This window comes from Schistocerca americana, chromosome 8 (assembly GCF_021461395.2).
Source record: "Schistocerca americana isolate TAMUIC-IGC-003095 chromosome 8, iqSchAmer2.1, whole genome shotgun sequence".
Taxonomy (NCBI): domain Eukaryota; kingdom Metazoa; phylum Arthropoda; class Insecta; order Orthoptera; family Acrididae; genus Schistocerca; species Schistocerca americana.
In genome coordinates this window covers 94,977,214-94,998,339 of record NC_060126.1, presented here as the reverse complement: position 1 = coordinate 94,998,339, position 21,126 = coordinate 94,977,214, and the positions used below count along the sequence as shown (strand labels likewise).

General features: G+C 53.2%; 70 non-coding genes across 70 annotated transcripts; 28 read left to right on the top strand and 42 right to left on the bottom strand.

Annotated features, from left to right (window-relative positions):
• Positions 1 to 235: 235 nt before the first annotated feature.
• Trnad-guc lies at positions 236 to 307 on the bottom strand. The gene has a single exon. It is a non-coding gene; the product is annotated as a tRNA-Asp (tRNA).
• A 107-nt stretch (positions 308 to 414) lies between these two features.
• On the bottom strand, positions 415 to 486 carry Trnad-guc. The gene has a single exon. It is a non-coding gene; the product is annotated as a tRNA-Asp (tRNA).
• Positions 487 to 593: 107 nt separating this feature from the next.
• Trnai-uau lies at positions 594 to 685 on the bottom strand. The gene is given in 2 exon segments: positions 594 to 629; positions 648 to 685. It is a non-coding gene; the product is annotated as a tRNA-Ile (tRNA).
• A 378-nt stretch (positions 686 to 1,063) lies between these two features.
• Trnar-acg lies at positions 1,064 to 1,136 on the top strand. Its single transcript has one exon. It is a non-coding gene; the product is annotated as a tRNA-Arg (tRNA).
• A 287-nt stretch (positions 1,137 to 1,423) lies between these two features.
• Positions 1,424 to 1,495, top strand: Trnam-cau. Its single transcript has one exon. It is a non-coding gene; the product is annotated as a tRNA-Met (tRNA).
• Positions 1,496 to 1,740: 245 nt separating this feature from the next.
• Positions 1,741 to 1,812, bottom strand: Trnad-guc. Its single transcript has one exon. It is a non-coding gene; the product is annotated as a tRNA-Asp (tRNA).
• A 107-nt stretch (positions 1,813 to 1,919) lies between these two features.
• Trnad-guc lies at positions 1,920 to 1,991 on the bottom strand. Its single transcript has one exon. It is a non-coding gene; the product is annotated as a tRNA-Asp (tRNA).
• Positions 1,992 to 2,098: 107 nt separating this feature from the next.
• Positions 2,099 to 2,190, bottom strand: Trnai-uau. The gene is given in 2 exon segments: positions 2,099 to 2,134; positions 2,153 to 2,190. It is a non-coding gene; the product is annotated as a tRNA-Ile (tRNA).
• A 378-nt stretch (positions 2,191 to 2,568) lies between these two features.
• Trnar-acg lies at positions 2,569 to 2,641 on the top strand. Its single transcript has one exon. It is a non-coding gene; the product is annotated as a tRNA-Arg (tRNA).
• Positions 2,642 to 2,928: 287 nt separating this feature from the next.
• Trnam-cau lies at positions 2,929 to 3,000 on the top strand. Its single transcript has one exon. It is a non-coding gene; the product is annotated as a tRNA-Met (tRNA).
• Positions 3,001 to 3,245: 245 nt separating this feature from the next.
• Trnad-guc lies at positions 3,246 to 3,317 on the bottom strand. Its single transcript has one exon. It is a non-coding gene; the product is annotated as a tRNA-Asp (tRNA).
• Positions 3,318 to 3,424: 107 nt separating this feature from the next.
• On the bottom strand, positions 3,425 to 3,496 carry Trnad-guc. The gene has a single exon. It is a non-coding gene; the product is annotated as a tRNA-Asp (tRNA).
• Positions 3,497 to 3,603: 107 nt separating this feature from the next.
• Positions 3,604 to 3,695, bottom strand: Trnai-uau. The gene is given in 2 exon segments: positions 3,604 to 3,639; positions 3,658 to 3,695. It is a non-coding gene; the product is annotated as a tRNA-Ile (tRNA).
• A 378-nt stretch (positions 3,696 to 4,073) lies between these two features.
• On the top strand, positions 4,074 to 4,146 carry Trnar-acg. Its single transcript has one exon. It is a non-coding gene; the product is annotated as a tRNA-Arg (tRNA).
• Positions 4,147 to 4,433: 287 nt separating this feature from the next.
• On the top strand, positions 4,434 to 4,505 carry Trnam-cau. Its single transcript has one exon. It is a non-coding gene; the product is annotated as a tRNA-Met (tRNA).
• A 245-nt stretch (positions 4,506 to 4,750) lies between these two features.
• Positions 4,751 to 4,822, bottom strand: Trnad-guc. The gene has a single exon. It is a non-coding gene; the product is annotated as a tRNA-Asp (tRNA).
• Positions 4,823 to 4,929: 107 nt separating this feature from the next.
• On the bottom strand, positions 4,930 to 5,001 carry Trnad-guc. The gene has a single exon. It is a non-coding gene; the product is annotated as a tRNA-Asp (tRNA).
• A 107-nt stretch (positions 5,002 to 5,108) lies between these two features.
• On the bottom strand, positions 5,109 to 5,200 carry Trnai-uau. The gene is given in 2 exon segments: positions 5,109 to 5,144; positions 5,163 to 5,200. It is a non-coding gene; the product is annotated as a tRNA-Ile (tRNA).
• Positions 5,201 to 5,578: 378 nt separating this feature from the next.
• Trnar-acg lies at positions 5,579 to 5,651 on the top strand. Its single transcript has one exon. It is a non-coding gene; the product is annotated as a tRNA-Arg (tRNA).
• A 287-nt stretch (positions 5,652 to 5,938) lies between these two features.
• Trnam-cau lies at positions 5,939 to 6,010 on the top strand. The gene has a single exon. It is a non-coding gene; the product is annotated as a tRNA-Met (tRNA).
• Positions 6,011 to 6,255: 245 nt separating this feature from the next.
• On the bottom strand, positions 6,256 to 6,327 carry Trnad-guc. The gene has a single exon. It is a non-coding gene; the product is annotated as a tRNA-Asp (tRNA).
• Positions 6,328 to 6,434: 107 nt separating this feature from the next.
• Positions 6,435 to 6,506, bottom strand: Trnad-guc. Its single transcript has one exon. It is a non-coding gene; the product is annotated as a tRNA-Asp (tRNA).
• A 107-nt stretch (positions 6,507 to 6,613) lies between these two features.
• On the bottom strand, positions 6,614 to 6,705 carry Trnai-uau. Its single transcript is given in 2 exon segments — positions 6,614 to 6,649; positions 6,668 to 6,705. It is a non-coding gene; the product is annotated as a tRNA-Ile (tRNA).
• A 378-nt stretch (positions 6,706 to 7,083) lies between these two features.
• Trnar-acg lies at positions 7,084 to 7,156 on the top strand. Its single transcript has one exon. It is a non-coding gene; the product is annotated as a tRNA-Arg (tRNA).
• Positions 7,157 to 7,443: 287 nt separating this feature from the next.
• Trnam-cau lies at positions 7,444 to 7,515 on the top strand. Its single transcript has one exon. It is a non-coding gene; the product is annotated as a tRNA-Met (tRNA).
• Positions 7,516 to 7,760: 245 nt separating this feature from the next.
• Positions 7,761 to 7,832, bottom strand: Trnad-guc. The gene has a single exon. It is a non-coding gene; the product is annotated as a tRNA-Asp (tRNA).
• Positions 7,833 to 7,939: 107 nt separating this feature from the next.
• On the bottom strand, positions 7,940 to 8,011 carry Trnad-guc. Its single transcript has one exon. It is a non-coding gene; the product is annotated as a tRNA-Asp (tRNA).
• A 107-nt stretch (positions 8,012 to 8,118) lies between these two features.
• On the bottom strand, positions 8,119 to 8,210 carry Trnai-uau. The gene is given in 2 exon segments: positions 8,119 to 8,154; positions 8,173 to 8,210. It is a non-coding gene; the product is annotated as a tRNA-Ile (tRNA).
• Positions 8,211 to 8,588: 378 nt separating this feature from the next.
• Positions 8,589 to 8,661, top strand: Trnar-acg. The gene has a single exon. It is a non-coding gene; the product is annotated as a tRNA-Arg (tRNA).
• A 287-nt stretch (positions 8,662 to 8,948) lies between these two features.
• On the top strand, positions 8,949 to 9,020 carry Trnam-cau. Its single transcript has one exon. It is a non-coding gene; the product is annotated as a tRNA-Met (tRNA).
• A 245-nt stretch (positions 9,021 to 9,265) lies between these two features.
• Trnad-guc lies at positions 9,266 to 9,337 on the bottom strand. Its single transcript has one exon. It is a non-coding gene; the product is annotated as a tRNA-Asp (tRNA).
• A 107-nt stretch (positions 9,338 to 9,444) lies between these two features.
• Positions 9,445 to 9,516, bottom strand: Trnad-guc. Its single transcript has one exon. It is a non-coding gene; the product is annotated as a tRNA-Asp (tRNA).
• A 107-nt stretch (positions 9,517 to 9,623) lies between these two features.
• Trnai-uau lies at positions 9,624 to 9,715 on the bottom strand. The gene is given in 2 exon segments: positions 9,624 to 9,659; positions 9,678 to 9,715. It is a non-coding gene; the product is annotated as a tRNA-Ile (tRNA).
• A 378-nt stretch (positions 9,716 to 10,093) lies between these two features.
• Positions 10,094 to 10,166, top strand: Trnar-acg. The gene has a single exon. It is a non-coding gene; the product is annotated as a tRNA-Arg (tRNA).
• A 287-nt stretch (positions 10,167 to 10,453) lies between these two features.
• Trnam-cau lies at positions 10,454 to 10,525 on the top strand. Its single transcript has one exon. It is a non-coding gene; the product is annotated as a tRNA-Met (tRNA).
• A 245-nt stretch (positions 10,526 to 10,770) lies between these two features.
• Positions 10,771 to 10,842, bottom strand: Trnad-guc. The gene has a single exon. It is a non-coding gene; the product is annotated as a tRNA-Asp (tRNA).
• Positions 10,843 to 10,949: 107 nt separating this feature from the next.
• Trnad-guc lies at positions 10,950 to 11,021 on the bottom strand. Its single transcript has one exon. It is a non-coding gene; the product is annotated as a tRNA-Asp (tRNA).
• A 107-nt stretch (positions 11,022 to 11,128) lies between these two features.
• Positions 11,129 to 11,220, bottom strand: Trnai-uau. Its single transcript is given in 2 exon segments — positions 11,129 to 11,164; positions 11,183 to 11,220. It is a non-coding gene; the product is annotated as a tRNA-Ile (tRNA).
• A 378-nt stretch (positions 11,221 to 11,598) lies between these two features.
• Trnar-acg lies at positions 11,599 to 11,671 on the top strand. Its single transcript has one exon. It is a non-coding gene; the product is annotated as a tRNA-Arg (tRNA).
• Positions 11,672 to 11,958: 287 nt separating this feature from the next.
• On the top strand, positions 11,959 to 12,030 carry Trnam-cau. Its single transcript has one exon. It is a non-coding gene; the product is annotated as a tRNA-Met (tRNA).
• Positions 12,031 to 12,275: 245 nt separating this feature from the next.
• Positions 12,276 to 12,347, bottom strand: Trnad-guc. The gene has a single exon. It is a non-coding gene; the product is annotated as a tRNA-Asp (tRNA).
• A 107-nt stretch (positions 12,348 to 12,454) lies between these two features.
• Positions 12,455 to 12,526, bottom strand: Trnad-guc. Its single transcript has one exon. It is a non-coding gene; the product is annotated as a tRNA-Asp (tRNA).
• A 107-nt stretch (positions 12,527 to 12,633) lies between these two features.
• Trnai-uau lies at positions 12,634 to 12,725 on the bottom strand. Its single transcript is given in 2 exon segments — positions 12,634 to 12,669; positions 12,688 to 12,725. It is a non-coding gene; the product is annotated as a tRNA-Ile (tRNA).
• A 378-nt stretch (positions 12,726 to 13,103) lies between these two features.
• On the top strand, positions 13,104 to 13,176 carry Trnar-acg. The gene has a single exon. It is a non-coding gene; the product is annotated as a tRNA-Arg (tRNA).
• A 287-nt stretch (positions 13,177 to 13,463) lies between these two features.
• Positions 13,464 to 13,535, top strand: Trnam-cau. The gene has a single exon. It is a non-coding gene; the product is annotated as a tRNA-Met (tRNA).
• A 245-nt stretch (positions 13,536 to 13,780) lies between these two features.
• Trnad-guc lies at positions 13,781 to 13,852 on the bottom strand. The gene has a single exon. It is a non-coding gene; the product is annotated as a tRNA-Asp (tRNA).
• A 107-nt stretch (positions 13,853 to 13,959) lies between these two features.
• Trnad-guc lies at positions 13,960 to 14,031 on the bottom strand. Its single transcript has one exon. It is a non-coding gene; the product is annotated as a tRNA-Asp (tRNA).
• A 107-nt stretch (positions 14,032 to 14,138) lies between these two features.
• On the bottom strand, positions 14,139 to 14,230 carry Trnai-uau. The gene is given in 2 exon segments: positions 14,139 to 14,174; positions 14,193 to 14,230. It is a non-coding gene; the product is annotated as a tRNA-Ile (tRNA).
• A 378-nt stretch (positions 14,231 to 14,608) lies between these two features.
• On the top strand, positions 14,609 to 14,681 carry Trnar-acg. The gene has a single exon. It is a non-coding gene; the product is annotated as a tRNA-Arg (tRNA).
• A 287-nt stretch (positions 14,682 to 14,968) lies between these two features.
• On the top strand, positions 14,969 to 15,040 carry Trnam-cau. Its single transcript has one exon. It is a non-coding gene; the product is annotated as a tRNA-Met (tRNA).
• Positions 15,041 to 15,285: 245 nt separating this feature from the next.
• Trnad-guc lies at positions 15,286 to 15,357 on the bottom strand. The gene has a single exon. It is a non-coding gene; the product is annotated as a tRNA-Asp (tRNA).
• A 107-nt stretch (positions 15,358 to 15,464) lies between these two features.
• On the bottom strand, positions 15,465 to 15,536 carry Trnad-guc. Its single transcript has one exon. It is a non-coding gene; the product is annotated as a tRNA-Asp (tRNA).
• A 107-nt stretch (positions 15,537 to 15,643) lies between these two features.
• On the bottom strand, positions 15,644 to 15,735 carry Trnai-uau. Its single transcript is given in 2 exon segments — positions 15,644 to 15,679; positions 15,698 to 15,735. It is a non-coding gene; the product is annotated as a tRNA-Ile (tRNA).
• Positions 15,736 to 16,113: 378 nt separating this feature from the next.
• Positions 16,114 to 16,186, top strand: Trnar-acg. Its single transcript has one exon. It is a non-coding gene; the product is annotated as a tRNA-Arg (tRNA).
• Positions 16,187 to 16,473: 287 nt separating this feature from the next.
• Trnam-cau lies at positions 16,474 to 16,545 on the top strand. Its single transcript has one exon. It is a non-coding gene; the product is annotated as a tRNA-Met (tRNA).
• A 245-nt stretch (positions 16,546 to 16,790) lies between these two features.
• On the bottom strand, positions 16,791 to 16,862 carry Trnad-guc. The gene has a single exon. It is a non-coding gene; the product is annotated as a tRNA-Asp (tRNA).
• Positions 16,863 to 16,969: 107 nt separating this feature from the next.
• Positions 16,970 to 17,041, bottom strand: Trnad-guc. Its single transcript has one exon. It is a non-coding gene; the product is annotated as a tRNA-Asp (tRNA).
• A 107-nt stretch (positions 17,042 to 17,148) lies between these two features.
• Positions 17,149 to 17,240, bottom strand: Trnai-uau. Its single transcript is given in 2 exon segments — positions 17,149 to 17,184; positions 17,203 to 17,240. It is a non-coding gene; the product is annotated as a tRNA-Ile (tRNA).
• A 378-nt stretch (positions 17,241 to 17,618) lies between these two features.
• On the top strand, positions 17,619 to 17,691 carry Trnar-acg. The gene has a single exon. It is a non-coding gene; the product is annotated as a tRNA-Arg (tRNA).
• A 287-nt stretch (positions 17,692 to 17,978) lies between these two features.
• Trnam-cau lies at positions 17,979 to 18,050 on the top strand. Its single transcript has one exon. It is a non-coding gene; the product is annotated as a tRNA-Met (tRNA).
• A 245-nt stretch (positions 18,051 to 18,295) lies between these two features.
• On the bottom strand, positions 18,296 to 18,367 carry Trnad-guc. The gene has a single exon. It is a non-coding gene; the product is annotated as a tRNA-Asp (tRNA).
• A 107-nt stretch (positions 18,368 to 18,474) lies between these two features.
• On the bottom strand, positions 18,475 to 18,546 carry Trnad-guc. Its single transcript has one exon. It is a non-coding gene; the product is annotated as a tRNA-Asp (tRNA).
• Positions 18,547 to 18,653: 107 nt separating this feature from the next.
• On the bottom strand, positions 18,654 to 18,745 carry Trnai-uau. Its single transcript is given in 2 exon segments — positions 18,654 to 18,689; positions 18,708 to 18,745. It is a non-coding gene; the product is annotated as a tRNA-Ile (tRNA).
• A 378-nt stretch (positions 18,746 to 19,123) lies between these two features.
• Trnar-acg lies at positions 19,124 to 19,196 on the top strand. Its single transcript has one exon. It is a non-coding gene; the product is annotated as a tRNA-Arg (tRNA).
• Positions 19,197 to 19,483: 287 nt separating this feature from the next.
• Positions 19,484 to 19,555, top strand: Trnam-cau. Its single transcript has one exon. It is a non-coding gene; the product is annotated as a tRNA-Met (tRNA).
• A 245-nt stretch (positions 19,556 to 19,800) lies between these two features.
• Positions 19,801 to 19,872, bottom strand: Trnad-guc. The gene has a single exon. It is a non-coding gene; the product is annotated as a tRNA-Asp (tRNA).
• Positions 19,873 to 19,979: 107 nt separating this feature from the next.
• Trnad-guc lies at positions 19,980 to 20,051 on the bottom strand. The gene has a single exon. It is a non-coding gene; the product is annotated as a tRNA-Asp (tRNA).
• Positions 20,052 to 20,158: 107 nt separating this feature from the next.
• On the bottom strand, positions 20,159 to 20,250 carry Trnai-uau. The gene is given in 2 exon segments: positions 20,159 to 20,194; positions 20,213 to 20,250. It is a non-coding gene; the product is annotated as a tRNA-Ile (tRNA).
• Positions 20,251 to 20,628: 378 nt separating this feature from the next.
• Trnar-acg lies at positions 20,629 to 20,701 on the top strand. The gene has a single exon. It is a non-coding gene; the product is annotated as a tRNA-Arg (tRNA).
• A 287-nt stretch (positions 20,702 to 20,988) lies between these two features.
• Trnam-cau lies at positions 20,989 to 21,060 on the top strand. Its single transcript has one exon. It is a non-coding gene; the product is annotated as a tRNA-Met (tRNA).
• Positions 21,061 to 21,126: the final 66 nt, after the last annotated feature.

Sequence of the window (21,126 nt, the reverse complement as noted above, 5' to 3'; positions counted from 1 at the left end):
TTTTGCGGACTGCGTCGAGCTCGATTATTACGCCCACAGCGTGGGCTGGGGTGCTTTGACTCAGCGTTAACAGCAAACCCCGTAATTCTGAAGTGTGAAGAATGCGAGAACCACTTCCTAAGATGTAGCATTTTTTAAGATTTCGCGCCAACTACACTCCACGATCGCAAAGTTAATGCTCTTACGACCCCCATACGGGCAACACTCGAACAGGTTTGTGAGATAAAAATCGCACCTCCCCGGCGGGGAATCGAACCCCGGTCTCCCGCGTGACAGGCGGGGATACTAACCACTATACTACCGAGGATGCGCTGTAGGCAGTTGCCCTTGTGCGAGAGATATGGTGCTAGTAGCCGCAAACGTCCTACACTAAGTTCGGCGAGTGATAGAGCAGCAATTAAAAATCGGATGTGCCTCCCCGGCGGGGAATCGAACCCCGGTCTCCCGCGTGACAGGCGGGGATACTAACCACTATACTACCGAGGAAGACGCAGCTAGCGTCTCGAATGCACAATTATGTTACTCAAATAGCTGATACATCTCAAACCTAGCCTCCTGTTGCTGTCAGAGACAGCTGCTATGAAATAAAAGTATGCCCCAGGTGAGGCTCGAACTCACAACCCCCGCATTGCTCACGGCTACTGCCTTATAAGTACCGTGCGCTAACCAATTGCGCCACTGGGGCTACAACACGGCGCTCTCAGTTAGCGGTATTCACTTTGCTGCAAACCTGTGGTGGCCACAGAAACATACGATCGCCACCTGATGCCATACTGCGACTTTGGCACCTGACTACCAATGCTTCGTGCTATTCTTGTTTCATATGCTACGCTTACATGCATATCAACCGGCTCTCGTCGTCGAGAAAACGCGGGAAAACGCGCGCCTTGCCTTCTGCTACCTGTCGAACAGCGAGAGCAGATGCGTGGCAAGCTCTAAGCTCTGCAGGCGCACTGCGGCCACGCAGCTGCACGAAAGGTACCTTCCTTGGGAGCTTGCTCAGCCATGGAGAACACGTTTCTTAGCGAATTGCACTTGTCTCGTAGAAAGAAGTGCTGCCATTGGCCCTGTGGCGCAACGGATAACGCGTCTGACTACGGATCAGAAGATTCCAGGTTCGAATCCTGGCAGGGTCAGCATTTTGTTAGTTGCCGACGCGTAGCTGGGCAGTGGATTTCGTATGTCGCCGCATCGTGGAGTGCTTTGTTGCTCCTGTGCATCTCGCAGCTGCATGTCGAGTCGATCGTGGTAAATATCGCTGCCTGCAAGCGTCAGCGTAGCGTCAGTCGAGCAAAGTCGAGACAAGTCAAGCTGAGAGCTGTAGGAGATGATACGCAATTAAATACAGGCGTGTGAAAGCGACGCAGACAACACTTTCCAAGTGTCCCACGTCACGTGGCGAAGAGCGGGCGCAAGCCTAGCCAGCAGAGTGGCGCAGTGGAAGCGTGCTGGGCCCATAACCCAGAGGTCCGTGGATCGAAACCACGCTCTGCTAAAATTATTTATTTTGCGGACTGCGTCGAGCTCGATTATTACGCCCACAGCGTGGGCTGGGGTGCTTTGACTCAGCGTTAACAGCAAACCCCGTAATTCTGAAGTGTGAAGAATGCGAGAACCACTTCCTAAGATGTAGCATTTTTTAAGATTTCGCGCCAACTACACTCCACGATCGCAAAGTTAATGCTCTTACGACCCCCATACGGGCAACACTCGAACAGGTTTGTGAGATAAAAATCGCACCTCCCCGGCGGGGAATCGAACCCCGGTCTCCCGCGTGACAGGCGGGGATACTAACCACTATACTACCGAGGATGCGCCGTAGGCAGTTGCCCTTGTGCGAGAGATATGGTGCTAGTAGCCGCAAACGTCCTACACTAAGTTCGGCGAGTGATAGAGCAGCAATTAAAAATCGGATGTGCCTCCCCGGCGGGGAATCGAACCCCGGTCTCCCGCGTGACAGGCGGGGATACTAACCACTATACTAACGAGGAAGACGCAGCTAGCGTCTCGAATGCACAATTATGTTACTCAAATAGCTGATACATCTCAAACCTAGCCTCCTGTTGCTGTCAGAGACAGCTGCTATGAAATAAAAGTATGCCCCAGGTGAGGCTCGAACTCACAACCCCCGCATTGCTCACGGCTACTGCCTTATAAGTACCGTGCGCTAACCAATTGCGCCACTGGGGCTACAACACGGCGCTCTCAGTTAGCGGTATTCACTTTGCTGCAAACCTGTGGTGGCCACAGAAACATACGATCGCCACCTGATGCCATACTGCGACTTTGGCACCTGACTACCAATGCTTCGTGCTATTCTTGTTTCATATGCTACGCTTACATGCATATCAACCGGCTCTCGTCGTCGAGAAAACGCGGGAAAACGCGCGCCTTGCCTTCTGCTACCTGTCGAACAGCGAGAGCAGATGCGTGGCAAGCTCTAAGCTCTGCAGGCGCACTGCGGCCACGCAGCTGCACGAAAGGTACCTTCCTTGGGAGCTTGCTCAGCCATGGAGAACACGTTTCTTAGCGAATTGCACTTGTCTCGTAGAAAGAAGTGCTGCCATTGGCCCTGTGGCGCAACGGATAACGCGTCTGACTACGGATCAGAAGATTCCAGGTTCGAATCCTGGCAGGGTCAGCATTTTGTTAGTTGCCGACGCGTAGCTGGGCAGTGGATTTCGTATGTCGCCGCATCGTGGAGTGCTTTGTTGCTCCTGTGCATCTCGCAGCTGCATGTCGAGTCGATCGTGGTAAATATCGCTGCCTGCAAGCGTCAGCGTAGCGTCAGTCGAGCAAAGTCGAGACAAGTCAAGCTGAGAGCTGTAGGAGATGATACGCAATTAAATACAGGCGTGTGAAAGCGACGCAGACAACACTTTCCAAGTGTCCCACGTCACGTGGCGAAGAGCGGGCGCAAGCCTAGCCAGCAGAGTGGCGCAGTGGAAGCGTGCTGGGCCCATAACCCAGAGGTCCGTGGATCGAAACCACGCTCTGCTAAAATTATTTATTTTGCGGACTGCGTCGAGCTCGATTATTACGCCCACAGCGTGGGCTGGGGTGCTTTGACTCAGCGTTAACAGCAAACCCCGTAATTCTGAAGTGTGAAGAATGCGAGAACCACTTCCTAAGATGTAGCATTTTTTAAGATTTCGCGCCAACTACACTCCACGATCGCAAAGTTAATGCTCTTACGACCCCCATACGGGCAACACTCGAACAGGTTTGTGAGATAAAAATCGCACCTCCCCGGCGGGGAATCGAACCCCGGTCTCCCGCGTGACAGGCGGGGATACTAACCACTATACTACCGAGGATGCGCTGTAGGCAGTTGCCCTTGTGCGAGAGATATGGTGCTAGTAGCCGCAAACGTCCTACACTAAGTTCGGCGAGTGATAGAGCAGCAATTAAAAATCGGATGTGCCTCCCCGGCGGGGAATCGAACCCCGGTCTCCCGCGTGACAGGCGGGGATACTAACCACTATACTACCGAGGAAGACGCAGCTAGCGTCTCGAATGCACAATTATGTTACTCAAATAGCTGATACATCTCAAACCTAGCCTCCTGTTGCTGTCAGAGACAGCTGCTATGAAATAAAAGTATGCCCCAGGTGAGGCTCGAACTCACAACCCCCGCATTGCTCACGGCTACTGCCTTATAAGTACCGTGCGCTAACCAATTGCGCCACTGGGGCTACAACACGGCGCTCTCAGTTAGCGGTATTCACTTTGCTGCAAACCTGTGGTGGCCACAGAAACATACGATCGCCACCTGATGCCATACTGCGACTTTGGCACCTGACTACCAATGCTTCGTGCTATTCTTGTTTCATATGCTACGCTTACATGCATATCAACCGGCTCTCGTCGTCGAGAAAACGCGGGAAAACGCGCGCCTTGCCTTCTGCTACCTGTCGAACAGCGAGAGCAGATGCGTGGCAAGCTCTAAGCTCTGCAGGCGCACTGCGGCCACGCAGCTGCACGAAAGGTACCTTCCTTGGGAGCTTGCTCAGCCATGGAGAACACGTTTCTTAGCGAATTGCACTTGTCTCGTAGAAAGAAGTGCTGCCATTGGCCCTGTGGCGCAACGGATAACGCGTCTGACTACGGATCAGAAGATTCCAGGTTCGAATCCTGGCAGGGTCAGCATTTTGTTAGTTGCCGACGCGTAGCTGGGCAGTGGATTTCGTATGTCGCCGCATCGTGGAGTGCTTTGTTGCTCCTGTGCATCTCGCAGCTGCATGTCGAGTCGATCGTGGTAAATATCGCTGCCTGCAAGCGTCAGCGTAGCGTCAGTCGAGCAAAGTCGAGACAAGTCAAGCTGAGAGCTGTAGGAGATGATACGCAATTAAATACAGGCGTGTGAAAGCGACGCAGACAACACTTTCCAAGTGTCCCACGTCACGTGGCGAAGAGCGGGCGCAAGCCTAGCCAGCAGAGTGGCGCAGTGGAAGCGTGCTGGGCCCATAACCCAGAGGTCCGTGGATCGAAACCACGCTCTGCTAAAATTATTTATTTTGCGGACTGCGTCGAGCTCGATTATTACGCCCACAGCGTGGGCTGGGGTGCTTTGACTCAGCGTTAACAGCAAACCCCGTAATTCTGAAGTGTGAAGAATGCGAGAACCACTTCCTAAGATGTAGCATTTTTTAAGATTTCGCGCCAACTACACTCCACGATCGCAAAGTTAATGCTCTTACGACCCCCATACGGGCAACACTCGAACAGGTTTGTGAGATAAAAATCGCACCTCCCCGGCGGGGAATCGAACCCCGGTCTCCCGCGTGACAGGCGGGGATACTAACCACTATACTACCGAGGATGCGCCGTAGGCAGTTGCCCTTGTGCGAGAGATATGGTGCTAGTAGCCGCAAACGTCCTACACTAAGTTCGGCGAGTGATAGAGCAGCAATTAAAAATCGGATGTGCCTCCCCGGCGGGGAATCGAACCCCGGTCTCCCGCGTGACAGGCGGGGATACTAACCACTATACTAACGAGGAAGACGCAGCTAGCGTCTCGAATGCACAATTATGTTACTCAAATAGCTGATACATCTCAAACCTAGCCTCCTGTTGCTGTCAGAGACAGCTGCTATGAAATAAAAGTATGCCCCAGGTGAGGCTCGAACTCACAACCCCCGCATTGCTCACGGCTACTGCCTTATAAGTACCGTGCGCTAACCAATTGCGCCACTGGGGCTACAACACGGCGCTCTCAGTTAGCGGTATTCACTTTGCTGCAAACCTGTGGTGGCCACAGAAACATACGATCGCCACCTGATGCCATACTGCGACTTTGGCACCTGACTACCAATGCTTCGTGCTATTCTTGTTTCATATGCTACGCTTACATGCATATCAACCGGCTCTCGTCGTCGAGAAAACGCGGGAAAACGCGCGCCTTGCCTTCTGCTACCTGTCGAACAGCGAGAGCAGATGCGTGGCAAGCTCTAAGCTCTGCAGGCGCACTGCGGCCACGCAGCTGCACGAAAGGTACCTTCCTTGGGAGCTTGCTCAGCCATGGAGAACACGTTTCTTAGCGAATTGCACTTGTCTCGTAGAAAGAAGTGCTGCCATTGGCCCTGTGGCGCAACGGATAACGCGTCTGACTACGGATCAGAAGATTCCAGGTTCGAATCCTGGCAGGGTCAGCATTTTGTTAGTTGCCGACGCGTAGCTGGGCAGTGGATTTCGTATGTCGCCGCATCGTGGAGTGCTTTGTTGCTCCTGTGCATCTCGCAGCTGCATGTCGAGTCGATCGTGGTAAATATCGCTGCCTGCAAGCGTCAGCGTAGCGTCAGTCGAGCAAAGTCGAGACAAGTCAAGCTGAGAGCTGTAGGAGATGATACGCAATTAAATACAGGCGTGTGAAAGCGACGCAGACAACACTTTCCAAGTGTCCCACGTCACGTGGCGAAGAGCGGGCGCAAGCCTAGCCAGCAGAGTGGCGCAGTGGAAGCGTGCTGGGCCCATAACCCAGAGGTCCGTGGATCGAAACCACGCTCTGCTAAAATTATTTATTTTGCGGACTGCGTCGAGCTCGATTATTACGCCCACAGCGTGGGCTGGGGTGCTTTGACTCAGCGTTAACAGCAAACCCCGTAATTCTGAAGTGTGAAGAATGCGAGAACCACTTCCTAAGATGTAGCATTTTTTAAGATTTCGCGCCAACTACACTCCACGATCGCAAAGTTAATGCTCTTACGACCCCCATACGGGCAACACTCGAACAGGTTTGTGAGATAAAAATCGCACCTCCCCGGCGGGGAATCGAACCCCGGTCTCCCGCGTGACAGGCGGGGATACTAACCACTATACTACCGAGGATGCGCTGTAGGCAGTTGCCCTTGTGCGAGAGATATGGTGCTAGTAGCCGCAAACGTCCTACACTAAGTTCGGCGAGTGATAGAGCAGCAATTAAAAATCGGATGTGCCTCCCCGGCGGGGAATCGAACCCCGGTCTCCCGCGTGACAGGCGGGGATACTAACCACTATACTACCGAGGAAGACGCAGCTAGCGTCTCGAATGCACAATTATGTTACTCAAATAGCTGATACATCTCAAACCTAGCCTCCTGTTGCTGTCAGAGACAGCTGCTATGAAATAAAAGTATGCCCCAGGTGAGGCTCGAACTCACAACCCCGGCATTGCTCACGGCTACTGCCTTATAAGTACCGTGCGCTAACCAATTGCGCCACTGGGGCTACAACACGGCGCTCTCAGTTAGCGGTATTCACTTTGCTGCAAACCAGTGGTGGCCACAGAAACATACGATCGCCACCTGATGCCATACTGCGACTTTGGCACCTGACTACCAATGCTTCGTGCTATTCTTGTTTCATATGCTACGCTTACATGCATATCAACCGGCTCTCGTCGTCGAGAAAACGCGGGAAAACGCGCGCCTTGCCTTCTGCTACCTGTCGAACAGCGAGAGCAGATGCGTGGCAAGCTCTAAGCTCTGCAGGCGCACTGCGGCCACGCAGCTGCACGAAAGGTACCTTCCTTGGGAGCTTGCTCAGCCATGGAGAACACGTTTCTTAGCGAATTGCACTTGTCTCGTAGAAAGAAGTGCTGCCATTGGCCCTGTGGCGCAACGGATAACGCGTCTGACTACGGATCAGAAGATTCCAGGTTCGAATCCTGGCAGGGTCAGCATTTTGTTAGTTGCCGACGCGTAGCTGGGCAGTGGATTTCGTATGTCGCCGCATCGTGGAGTGCTTTGTTGCTCCTGTGCATCTCGCAGCTGCATGTCGAGTCGATCGTGGTAAATATCGCTGCCTGCAAGCGTCAGCGTAGCGTCAGTCGAGCAAAGTCGAGACAAGTCAAGCTGAGAGCTGTAGGAGATGATACGCAATTAAATACAGGCGTGTGAAAGCGACGCAGACAACACTTTCCAAGTGTCCCACGTCACGTGGCGAAGAGCGGGCGCAAGCCTAGCCAGCAGAGTGGCGCAGTGGAAGCGTGCTGGGCCCATAACCCAGAGGTCCGTGGATCGAAACCACGCTCTGCTAAAATTATTTATTTTGCGGACTGCGTCGAGCTCGATTATTACGCCCACAGCGTGGGCTGGGGTGCTTTGACTCAGCGTTAACAGCAAACCCCGTAATTCTGAAGTGTGAAGAATGCGAGAACCACTTCCTAAGATGTAGCATTTTTTAAGATTTCGCGCCAACTACACTCCACGATCGCAAAGTTAATGCTCTTACGACCCCCATACGGGCAACACTCGAACAGGTTTGTGAGATAAAAATCGCACCTCCCCGGCGGGGAATCGAACCCCGGTCTCCCGCGTGACAGGCGGGGATACTAACCACTATACTACCGAGGATGCGCTGTAGGCAGTTGCCCTTGTGCGAGAGATATGGTGCTAGTAGCCGCAAACGTCCTACACTAAGTTCGGCGAGTGATAGAGCAGCAATTAAAAATCGGATGTGCCTCCCCGGCGGGGAATCGAACCCCGGTCTCCCGCGTGACAGGCGGGGATACTAACCACTATACTACCGAGGAAGACGCAGCTAGCGTCTCGAATGCACAATTATGTTACTCAAATAGCTGATACATCTCAAACCTAGCCTCCTGTTGCTGTCAGAGACAGCTGCTATGAAATAAAAGTATGCCCCAGGTGAGGCTCGAACTCACAACCCCGGCATTGCTCACGGCTACTGCCTTATAAGTACCGTGCGCTAACCAATTGCGCCACTGGGGCTACAACACGGCGCTCTCAGTTAGCGGTATTCACTTTGCTGCAAACCAGTGGTGGCCACAGAAACATACGATCGCCACCTGATGCCATACTGCGACTTTGGCACCTGACTACCAATGCTTCGTGCTATTCTTGTTTCATATGCTACGCTTACATGCATATCAACCGGCTCTCGTCGTCGAGAAAACGCGGGAAAACGCGCGCCTTGCCTTCTGCTACCTGTCGAACAGCGAGAGCAGATGCGTGGCAAGCTCTAAGCTCTGCAGGCGCACTGCGGCCACGCAGCTGCACGAAAGGTACCTTCCTTGGGAGCTTGCTCAGCCATGGAGAACACGTTTCTTAGCGAATTGCACTTGTCTCGTAGAAAGAAGTGCTGCCATTGGCCCTGTGGCGCAACGGATAACGCGTCTGACTACGGATCAGAAGATTCCAGGTTCGAATCCTGGCAGGGTCAGCATTTTGTTAGTTGCCGACGCGTAGCTGGGCAGTGGATTTCGTATGTCGCCGCATCGTGGAGTGCTTTGTTGCTCCTGTGCATCTCGCAGCTGCATGTCGAGTCGATCGTGGTAAATATCGCTGCCTGCAAGCGTCAGCGTAGCGTCAGTCGAGCAAAGTCGAGACAAGTCAAGCTGAGAGCTGTAGGAGATGATACGCAATTAAATACAGGCGTGTGAAAGCGACGCAGACAACACTTTCCAAGTGTCCCACGTCACGTGGCGAAGAGCGGGCGCAAGCCTAGCCAGCAGAGTGGCGCAGTGGAAGCGTGCTGGGCCCATAACCCAGAGGTCCGTGGATCGAAACCACGCTCTGCTAAAATTATTTATTTTGCGGACTGCGTCGAGCTCGATTATTACGCCCACAGCGTGGGCTGGGGTGCTTTGACTCAGCGTTAACAGCAAACCCCGTAATTCTGAAGTGTGAAGAATGCGAGAACCACTTCCTAAGGTGTAGCATTTTTTAAGATTTCGCGCCAACTACACTCCACGATCGCAAAGTTAATGCTCTTACGACCCCCATACGGGCAACACTCGAACAGGTTTGTGAGATAAAAATCGCACCTCCCCGGCGGGGAATCGAACCCCGGTCTCCCGCGTGACAGGCGGGGATACTAACCACTATACTACCGAGGATGCGCCGTAGGCAGTTGCCCTTGTGCGAGAGATATGGTGCTAGTAGCCGCAAACGTCCTACACTAAGTTCGGCGAGTGATAGAGCAGCAATTAAAAATCGGATGTGCCTCCCCGGCGGGGAATCGAACCCCGGTCTCCCGCGTGACAGGCGGGGATACTAACCACTATACTAACGAGGAAGACGCAGCTAGCGTCTCGAATGCACAATTATGTTACTCAAATAGCTGATACATCTCAAACCTAGCCTCCTGTTGCTGTCAGAGACAGCTGCTATGAAATAAAAGTATGCCCCAGGTGAGGCTCGAACTCACAACCCCCGCATTGCTCACGGCTACTGCCTTATAAGTACCGTGCGCTAACCAATTGCGCCACTGGGGCTACAACACGGCGCTCTCAGTTAGCGGTATTCACTTTGCTGCAAACCTGTGGTGGCCACAGAAACATACGATCGCCACCTGATGCCATACTGCGACTTTGGCACCTGACTACCAATGCTTCGTGCTATTCTTGTTTCATATGCTACGCTTACATGCATATCAACCGGCTCTCGTCGTCGAGAAAACGCGGGAAAACGCGCGCCTTGCCTTCTGCTACCTGTCGAACAGCGAGAGCAGATGCGTGGCAAGCTCTAAGCTCTGCAGGCGCACTGCGGCCACGCAGCTGCACGAAAGGTACCTTCCTTGGGAGCTTGCTCAGCCATGGAGAACACGTTTCTTAGCGAATTGCACTTGTCTCGTAGAAAGAAGTGCTGCCATTGGCCCTGTGGCGCAACGGATAACGCGTCTGACTACGGATCAGAAGATTCCAGGTTCGAATCCTGGCAGGGTCAGCATTTTGTTAGTTGCCGACGCGTAGCTGGGCAGTGGATTTCGTATGTCGCCGCATCGTGGAGTGCTTTGTTGCTCCTGTGCATCTCGCAGCTGCATGTCGAGTCGATCGTGGTAAATATCGCTGCCTGCAAGCGTCAGCGTAGCGTCAGTCGAGCAAAGTCGAGACAAGTCAAGCTGAGAGCTGTAGGAGATGATACGCAATTAAATACAGGCGTGTGAAAGCGACGCAGACAACACTTTCCAAGTGTCCCACGTCACGTGGCGAAGAGCGGGCGCAAGCCTAGCCAGCAGAGTGGCGCAGTGGAAGCGTGCTGGGCCCATAACCCAGAGGTCCGTGGATCGAAACCACGCTCTGCTAAAATTATTTATTTTGCGGACTGCGTCGAGCTCGATTATTACGCCCACAGCGTGGGCTGGGGTGCTTTGACTCAGCGTTAACAGCAAACCCCGTAATTCTGAAGTGTGAAGAATGCGAGAACCACTTCCTAAGATGTAGCATTTTTTAAGATTTCGCGCCAACTACACTCCACGATCGCAAAGTTAATGCTCTTACGACCCCCATACGGGCAACACTCGAACAGGTTTGTGAGATAAAAATCGCACCTCCCCGGCGGGGAATCGAACCCCGGTCTCCCGCGTGACAGGCGGGGATACTAACCACTATACTACCGAGGATGCGCTGTAGGCAGTTGCCCTTGTGCGAGAGATATGGTGCTAGTAGCCGCAAACGTCCTACACTAAGTTCGGCGAGTGATAGAGCAGCAATTAAAAATCGGATGTGCCTCCCCGGCGGGGAATCGAACCCCGGTCTCCCGCGTGACAGGCGGGGATACTAACCACTATACTAACGAGGAAGACGCAGCTAGCGTCTCGAATGCACAATTATGTTACTCAAATAGCTGATACATCTCAAACCTAGCCTCCTGTTGCTGTCAGAGACAGCTGCTATGAAATAAAAGTATGCCCCAGGTGAGGCTCGAACTCACAACCCCGGCATTGCTCACGGCTACTGCCTTATAAGTACCGTGCGCTAACCAATTGCGCCACTGGGGCTACAACACGGCGCTCTCAGTTAGCGGTATTCACTTTGCTGCAAACCAGTGGTGGCCACAGAAACATACGATCGCCACCTGATGCCATACTGCGACTTTGGCACCTGACTACCAATGCTTCGTGCTATTCTTGTTTCATATGCTACGCTTACATGCATATCAACCGGCTCTCGTCGTCGAGAAAACGCGGGAAAACGCGCGCCTTGCCTTCTGCTACCTGTCGAACAGCGAGAGCAGATGCGTGGCAAGCTCTAAGCTCTGCAGGCGCACTGCGGCCACGCAGCTGCACGAAAGGTACCTTCCTTGGGAGCTTGCTCAGCCATGGAGAACACGTTTCTTAGCGAATTGCACTTGTCTCGTAGAAAGAAGTGCTGCCATTGGCCCTGTGGCGCAACGGATAACGCGTCTGACTACGTATCAGAAGATTCCAGGTTCGAATCCTGGCAGGGTCAGCATTTTGTTAGTTGCCGACGCGTAGCTGGGCAGTGGATTTCGTATGTCGCCGCATCGTGGAGTGCTTTGTTGCTCCTGTGCATCTCGCAGCTGCATGTCGAGTCGATCGTGGTAAATATCGCTGCCTGCAAGCGTCAGCGTAGCGTCAGTCGAGCAAAGTCGAGACAAGTCAAGCTGAGAGCTGTAGGAGATGATACGCAATTAAATACAGGCGTGTGAAAGCGACGCAGACAACACTTTCCAAGTGTCCCACGTCACGTGGCGAAGAGCGGGCGCAAGCCTAGCCAGCAGAGTGGCGCAGTGGAAGCGTGCTGGGCCCATAACCCAGAGGTCCGTGGATCGAAACCACGCTCTGCTAAAATTATTTATTTTGCGGACTGCGTCGAGCTCGATTATTACGCCCACAGCGTGGGCTGGGGTGCTTTGACTCAGCGTTAACAGCAAACCCCGTAATTCTGAAGTGTGAAGAATGCGAGAACCACTTCCTAAGGTGTAGCATTTTTTAAGATTTCGCGCCAACTACACTCCACGATCGCAAAGTTAATGCTCTTACGACCCCCATACGGGCAACACTCGAACAGGTTTGTGAGATAAAAATCGCACCTCCCCGGCGGGGAATCGAACCCCGGTCTCCCGCGTGACAGGCGGGGATACTAACCACTATACTACCGAGGATGCGCCGTAGGCAGTTGCCCTTGTGCGAGAGATATGGTGCTAGTAGCCGCAAACGTCCTACACTAAGTTCGGCGAGTGATAGAGCAGCAATTAAAAATCGGATGTGCCTCCCCGGCGGGGAATCGAACCCCGGTCTCCCGCGTGACAGGCGGGGATACTAACCACTATACTAACGAGGAAGACGCAGCTAGCGTCTCGAATGCACAATTATGTTACTCAAATAGCTGATACATCTCAAACCTAGCCTCCTGTTGCTGTCAGAGACAGCTGCTATGAAATAAAAGTATGCCCCAGGTGAGGCTCGAACTCACAACCCCCGCATTGCTCACGGCTACTGCCTTATAAGTACCGTGCGCTAACCAATTGCGCCACTGGGGCTACAACACGGCGCTCTCAGTTAGCGGTATTCACTTTGCTGCAAACCTGTGGTGGCCACAGAAACATACGATCGCCACCTGATGCCATACTGCGACTTTGGCACCTGACTACCAATGCTTCGTGCTATTCTTGTTTCATATGCTACGCTTACATGCATATCAACCGGCTCTCGTCGTCGAGAAAACGCGGGAAAACGCGCGCCTTGCCTTCTGCTACCTGTCGAACAGCGAGAGCAGATGCGTGGCAAGCTCTAAGCTCTGCAGGCGCACTGCGGCCACGCAGCTGCACGAAAGGTACCTTCCTTGGGAGCTTGCTCAGCCATGGAGAACACGTTTCTTAGCGAATTGCACTTGTCTCGTAGAAAGAAGTGCTGCCATTGGCCCTGTGGCGCAACGGATAACGCGTCTGACTACGGATCAGAAGATTCCAGGTTCGAATCCTGGCAGGGTCAGCATTTTGTTAGTTGCCGACGCGTAGCTGGGCAGTGGATTTCGTATGTCGCCGCATCGTGGAGTGCTTTGTTGCTCCTGTGCATCTCGCAGCTGCATGTCGAGTCGATCGTGGTAAATATCGCTGCCTGCAAGCGTCAGCGTAGCGTCAGTCGAGCAAAGTCGAGACAAGTCAAGCTGAGAGCTGTAGGAGATGATACGCAATTAAATACAGGCGTGTGAAAGCGACGCAGACAACACTTTCCAAGTGTCCCACGTCACGTGGCGAAGAGCGGGCGCAAGCCTAGCCAGCAGAGTGGCGCAGTGGAAGCGTGCTGGGCCCATAACCCAGAGGTCCGTGGATCGAAACCACGCTCTGCTAAAATTATTTATTTTGCGGACTGCGTCGAGCTCGATTATTACGCCCACAGCGTGGGCTGGGGTGCTTTGACTCAGCGTTAACAGCAAACCCCGTAATTCTGAAGTGTGAAGAATGCGAGAACCACTTCCTAAGATGTAGCATTTTTTAAGATTTCGCGCCAACTACACTCCACGATCGCAAAGTTAATGCTCTTACGACCCCCATACGGGCAACACTCGAACAGGTTTGTGAGATAAAAATCGCACCTCCCCGGCGGGGAATCGAACCCCGGTCTCCCGCGTGACAGGCGGGGATACTAACCACTATACTACCGAGGATGCGCTGTAGGCAGTTGCCCTTGTGCGAGAGATATGGTGCTAGTAGCCGCAAACGTCCTACACTAAGTTCGGCGAGTGATAGAGCAGCAATTAAAAATCGGATGTGCCTCCCCGGCGGGGAATCGAACCCCGGTCTCCCGCGTGACAGGCGGGGATACTAACCACTATACTAACGAGGAAGACGCAGCTAGCGTCTCGAATGCACAATTATGTTACTCAAATAGCTGATACATCTCAAACCTAGCCTCCTGTTGCTGTCAGAGACAGCTGCTATGAAATAAAAGTATGCCCCAGGTGAGGCTCGAACTCACAACCCCGGCATTGCTCACGGCTACTGCCTTATAAGTACCGTGCGCTAACCAATTGCGCCACTGGGGCTACAACACGGCGCTCTCAGTTAGCGGTATTCACTTTGCTGCAAACCAGTGGTGGCCACAGAAACATACGATCGCCACCTGATGCCATACTGCGACTTTGGCACCTGACTACCAATGCTTCGTGCTATTCTTGTTTCATATGCTACGCTTACATGCATATCAACCGGCTCTCGTCGTCGAGAAAACGCGGGAAAACGCGCGCCTTGCCTTCTGCTACCTGTCGAACAGCGAGAGCAGATGCGTGGCAAGCTCTAAGCTCTGCAGGCGCACTGCGGCCACGCAGCTGCACGAAAGGTACCTTCCTTGGGAGCTTGCTCAGCCATGGAGAACACGTTTCTTAGCGAATTGCACTTGTCTCGTAGAAAGAAGTGCTGCCATTGGCCCTGTGGCGCAACGGATAACGCGTCTGACTACGGATCAGAAGATTCCAGGTTCGAATCCTGGCAGGGTCAGCATTTTGTTAGTTGCCGACGCGTAGCTGGGCAGTGGATTTCGTATGTCGCCGCATCGTGGAGTGCTTTGTTGCTCCTGTGCATCTCGCAGCTGCATGTCGAGTCGATCGTGGTAAATATCGCTGCCTGCAAGCGTCAGCGTAGCGTCAGTCGAGCAAAGTCGAGACAAGTCAAGCTGAGAGCTGTAGGAGATGATACGCAATTAAATACAGGCGTGTGAAAGCGACGCAGACAACACTTTCCAAGTGTCCCACGTCACGTGGCGAAGAGCGGGCGCAAGCCTAGCCAGCAGAGTGGCGCAGTGGAAGCGTGCTGGGCCCATAACCCAGAGGTCCGTGGATCGAAACCACGCTCTGCTAAAATTATTTATTTTGCGGACTGCGTCGAGCTCGATTATTACGCCCACAGCGTGGGCTGGGGTGCTTTGACTCAGCGTTAACAGCAAACCCCGTAATTCTGAAGTGTGAAGAATGCGAGAACCACTTCCTAAGATGTAGCATTTTTTAAGATTTCGCGCCAACTACACTCCACGATCGCAAAGTTAATGCTCTTACGACCCCCATACGGGCAACACTCGAACAGGTTTGTGAGATAAAAATCGCACCTCCCCGGCGGGGAATCGAACCCCGGTCTCCCGCGTGACAGGCGGGGATACTAACCACTATACTACCGAGGATGCGCTGTAGGCAGTTGCCCTTGTGCGAGAGATATGGTGCTAGTAGCCGCAAACGTCCTACACTAAGTTCGGCGAGTGATAGAGCAGCAATTAAAAATCGGATGTGCCTCCCCGGCGGGGAATCGAACCCCGGTCTCCCGCGTGACAGGCGGGGATACTAACCACTATACTACCGAGGAAGACGCAGCTAGCGTCTCGAATGCACAATTATGTTACTCAAATAGCTGATACATCTCAAACCTAGCCTCCTGTTGCTGTCAGAGACAGCTGCTATGAAATAAAAGTATGCCCCAGGTGAGGCTCGAACTCACAACCCCCGCATTGCTCACGGCTACTGCCTTATAAGTACCGTGCGCTAACCAATTGCGCCACTGGGGCTACAACACGGCGCTCTCAGTTAGCGGTATTCACTTTGCTGCAAACCTGTGGTGGCCACAGAAACATACGATCGCCACCTGATGCCATACTGCGACTTTGGCACCTGACTACCAATGCTTCGTGCTATTCTTGTTTCATATGCTACGCTTACATGCATATCAACCGGCTCTCGTCGTCGAGAAAACGCGGGAAAACGCGCGCCTTGCCTTCTGCTACCTGTCGAACAGCGAGAGCAGATGCGTGGCAAGCTCTAAGCTCTGCAGGCGCACTGCGGCCACGCAGCTGCACGAAAGGTACCTTCCTTGGGAGCTTGCTCAGCCATGGAGAACACGTTTCTTAGCGAATTGCACTTGTCTCGTAGAAAGAAGTGCTGCCATTGGCCCTGTGGCGCAACGGATAACGCGTCTGACTACGGATCAGAAGATTCCAGGTTCGAATCCTGGCAGGGTCAGCATTTTGTTAGTTGCCGACGCGTAGCTGGGCAGTGGATTTCGTATGTCGCCGCATCGTGGAGTGCTTTGTTGCTCCTGTGCATCTCGCAGCTGCATGTCGAGTCGATCGTGGTAAATATCGCTGCCTGCAAGCGTCAGCGTAGCGTCAGTCGAGCAAAGTCGAGACAAGTCAAGCTGAGAGCTGTAGGAGATGATACGCAATTAAATACAGGCGTGTGAAAGCGACGCAGACAACACTTTCCAAGTGTCCCACGTCACGTGGCGAAGAGCGGGCGCAAGCCTAGCCAGCAGAGTGGCGCAGTGGAAGCGTGCTGGGCCCATAACCCAGAGGTCCGTGGATCGAAACCACGCTCTGCTAAAATTATTTATTTTGCGGACTGCGTCGAGCTCGATTATTACGCCCACAGCGTGGGCTGGGGTGCTTTGACTCAGCGTTAACAGCAAACCCCGTAATTCTGAAGTGTGAAGAATGCGAGAACCACTTCCTAAGATGTAGCATTTTTTAAGATTTCGCGCCAACTACACTCCACGATCGCAAAGTTAATGCTCTTACGACCCCCATACGGGCAACACTCGAACAGGTTTGTGAGATAAAAATCGCAACTCCCCGGCGGGGAATCGAACCCCGGTCTCCCGCGTGACAGGCGGGGATACTAACCACTATACTACCGAGTATGCGCTGTAGGCAGGTGCCCTTGTGCGAGAGATATGGTGCTAGTAGCCGCAAACGTCCTACACTAAGTTCGGCGAGTGATAGAGCAGCAATTAAAAATCGGATGTGCCTCCCCGGCGGGGAATCGAACCCCGGTCTCCCGCGTGACAGGCGGGGATACTAACCACTATACTACCGAGGAAGACGCAGCTAGCGTCTCGAATGCACAATTATGTTACTCAAATAGCTGATACATCTCAAACCTAGCCTCCTGTTGCTGTCAGAGACAGCTGCTATGAAATAAAAGTATGCCCCAGGTGAGGCTCGAACTCACAACCCCGGCATTGCTCACGGCTACTGCCTTATAAGTACCGTGCGCTAACCAATTGCGCCACTGGGGCTACAACACGGCGCTCTCAGTTAGCGGTATTCACTTTGCTGCAAACCAGTGGTGGCCACAGAAACATACGATCGCCACCTGATGCCATACTGCGACTTTGGCACCTGACTACCAATGCTTCGTGCTATTCTTGTTTCATATGCTACGCTTACATGCATATCAACCGGCTCTCGTCGTCGAGAAAACGCGGGAAAACGCGCGCCTTGCCTTCTGCTACCTGTCGAACAGCGAGAGCAGATGCGTGGCAAGCTCTAAGCTCTGCAGGCGCACTGCGGCCACGCAGCTGCACGAAAGGTACCTTCCTTGGGAGCTTGCTCAGCCATGGAGAACACGTTTCTTAGCGAATTGCACTTGTCTCGTAGAAAGAAGTGCTGCCATTGGCCCTGTGGCGCAACGGATAACGCGTCTGACTACGGATCAGAAGATTCCAGGTTCGAATCCTGGCAGGGTCAGCATTTTGTTAGTTGCCGACGCGTAGCTGGGCAGTGGATTTCGTATGTCGCCGCATCGTGGAGTGCTTTGTTGCTCCTGTGCATCTCGCAGCTGCATGTCGAGTCGATCGTGGTAAATATCGCTGCCTGCAAGCGTCAGCGTAGCGTCAGTCGAGCAAAGTCGAGACAAGTCAAGCTGAGAGCTGTAGGAGATGATACGCAATTAAATACAGGCGTGTGAAAGCGACGCAGACAACACTTTCCAAGTGTCCCACGTCACGTGGCGAAGAGCGGGCGCAAGCCTAGCCAGCAGAGTGGCGCAGTGGAAGCGTGCTGGGCCCATAACCCAGAGGTCCGTGGATCGAAACCACGCTCTGCTAAAATTATTTATTTTGCGGACTGCGTCGAGCTCGATTATTACGCCCACAGCGTGGGCTGGGGTGCTTTGACTCAGCGTTAACAGCAAACCCCGTAATTCTGAAGTGTGAAGAATGCGAGAACCACTTCCTAAGATGTAGCATTTTTTAAGATTTCGCGCCAACTACACTCCACGATCGCAAAGTTAATGCTCTTACGACCCCCATACGGGCAACACTCGAACAGGTTTGTGAGATAAAAATCGCACCTCCCCGGCGGGGAATCGAACCCCGGTCTCCCGCGTGACAGGCGGGGATACTAACCACTATACTACCGAGGATGCGCTGTAGGCAGTTGCCCTTGTGCGAGAGATATGGTGCTAGTAGCCGCAAACGTCCTACACTAAGTTCGGCGAGTGATAGAGCAGCAATTAAAAATCGGATGTGCCTCCCCGGCGGGGAATCGAACCCCGGTCTCCCGCGTGACAGGCGGGGATACTAACCACTATACTACCGAGGAAGACGCAGCTAGCGTCTCGAATGCACAATTATGTTACTCAAATAGCTGATACATCTCAAACCTAGCCTCCTGTTGCTGTCAGAGACAGCTGCTATGAAATAAAAGTATGCCCCAGGTGAGGCTCGAACTCACAACCCCCGCATTGCTCACGGCTACTGCCTTATAAGTACCGTGCGCTAACCAATTGCGCCACTGGGGCTACAACACGGCGCTCTCAGTTAGCGGTATTCACTTTGCTGCAAACCTGTGGTGGCCACAGAAACATACGATCGCCACCTGATGCCATACTGCGACTTTGGCACCTGACTACCAATGCTTCGTGCTATTCTTGTTTCATATGCTACGCTTACATGCATATCAACCGGCTCTCGTCGTCGAGAAAACGCGGGAAAACGCGCGCCTTGCCTTCTGCTACCTGTCGAACAGCGAGAGCAGATGCGTGGCAAGCTCTAAGCTCTGCAGGCGCACTGCGGCCACGCAGCTGCACGAAAGGTACCTTCCTTGGGAGCTTGCTCAGCCATGGAGAACACGTTTCTTAGCGAATTGCACTTGTCTCGTAGAAAGAAGTGCTGCCATTGGCCCTGTGGCGCAACGGATAACGCGTCTGACTACGGATCAGAAGATTCCAGGTTCGAATCCTGGCAGGGTCAGCATTTTGTTAGTTGCCGACGCGTAGCTGGGCAGTGGATTTCGTATGTCGCCGCATCGTGGAGTGCTTTGTTGCTCCTGTGCATCTCGCAGCTGCATGTCGAGTCGATCGTGGTAAATATCGCTGCCTGCAAGCGTCAGCGTAGCGTCAGTCGAGCAAAGTCGAGACAAGTCAAGCTGAGAGCTGTAGGAGATGATACGCAATTAAATACAGGCGTGTGAAAGCGACGCAGACAACACTTTCCAAGTGTCCCACGTCACGTGGCGAAGAGCGGGCGCAAGCCTAGCCAGCAGAGTGGCGCAGTGGAAGCGTGCTGGGCCCATAACCCAGAGGTCCGTGGATCGAAACCACGCTCTGCTAAAATTATTTATTTTGCGGACTGCGTCGAGCTCGATTATTACGCCCACAGCGTGGGCTGGGGTGCTTTGACTCAGCGTTAACAGCAAACCCCGTAATTCTGAAGTGTGAAGAATGCGAGAACCACTTCCTAAGATGTAGCATTTTTTAAGATTTCGCGCCAACTACACTCCACGATCGCAAAGTTAATGCTCTTACGACCCCCATACGGGCAACACTCGAACAGGTTTGTGAGATAAAAATCGCACCTCCCCGGCGGGGAATCGAACCCCGGTCTCCCGCGTGACAGGCGGGGATACTAACCACTATACTACCGAGGATGCGCTGTAGGCAGTTGCCCTTGTGCGAGAGATATGGTGCTAGTAGCCGCAAACGTCCTACACTAAGTTCGGCGAGTGATAGAGCAGCAATTAAAAATCGGATGTGCCTCCCCGGCGGGGAATCGAACCCCGGTCTCCCGCGTGACAGGCGGGGATACTAACCACTATACTACCGAGGAAGACGCAGCTAGCGTCTCGAATGCACAATTATGTTACTCAAATAGCTGATACATCTCAAACCTAGCCTCCTGTTGCTGTCAGAGACAGCTGCTATGAAATAAAAGTATGCCCCAGGTGAGGCTCGAACTCACAACCCCCGCATTGCTCACGGCTACTGCCTTATAAGTACCGTGCGCTAACCAATTGCGCCACTGGGGCTACAACACGGCGCTCTCAGTTAGCGGTATTCACTTTGCTGCAAACCTGTGGTGGCCACAGAAACATACGATCGCCACCTGATGCCATACTGCGACTTTGGCACCTGACTACCAATGCTTCGTGCTATTCTTGTTTCATATGCTACGCTTACATGCATATCAACCGGCTCTCGTCGTCGAGAAAACGCGGGAAAACGCGCGCCTTGCCTTCTGCTACCTGTCGAACAGCGAGAGCAGATGCGTGGCAAGCTCTAAGCTCTGCAGGCGCACTGCGGCCACGCAGCTGCACGAAAGGTACCTTCCTTGGGAGCTTGCTCAGCCATGGAGAACACGTTTCTTAGCGAATTGCACTTGTCTCGTAGAAAGAAGTGCTGCCATTGGCCCTGTGGCGCAACGGATAACGCGTCTGACTACGTATCAGAAGATTCCAGGTTCGAATCCTGGCAGGGTCAGCATTTTGTTAGTTGCCGACGCGTAGCTGGGCAGTGGATTTCGTATGTCGCCGCATCGTGGAGTGCTTTGTTGCTCCTGTGCATCTCGCAGCTGCATGTCGAGTCGATCGTGGTAAATATCGCTGCCTGCAAGCGTCAGCGTAGCGTCAGTCGAGCAAAGTCGAGACAAGTCAAGCTGAGAGCTGTAGGAGATGATACGCAATTAAATACAGGCGTGTGAAAGCGACGCAGACAACACTTTCCAAGTGTCCCACGTCACGTGGCGAAGAGCGGGCGCAAGCCTAGCCAGCAGAGTGGCGCAGTGGAAGCGTGCTGGGCCCATAACCCAGAGGTCCGTGGATCGAAACCACGCTCTGCTAAAATTATTTATTTTGCGGACTGCGTCGAGCTCGATTATTACGCCCACAGCGTGGGCTGGGGTGCTT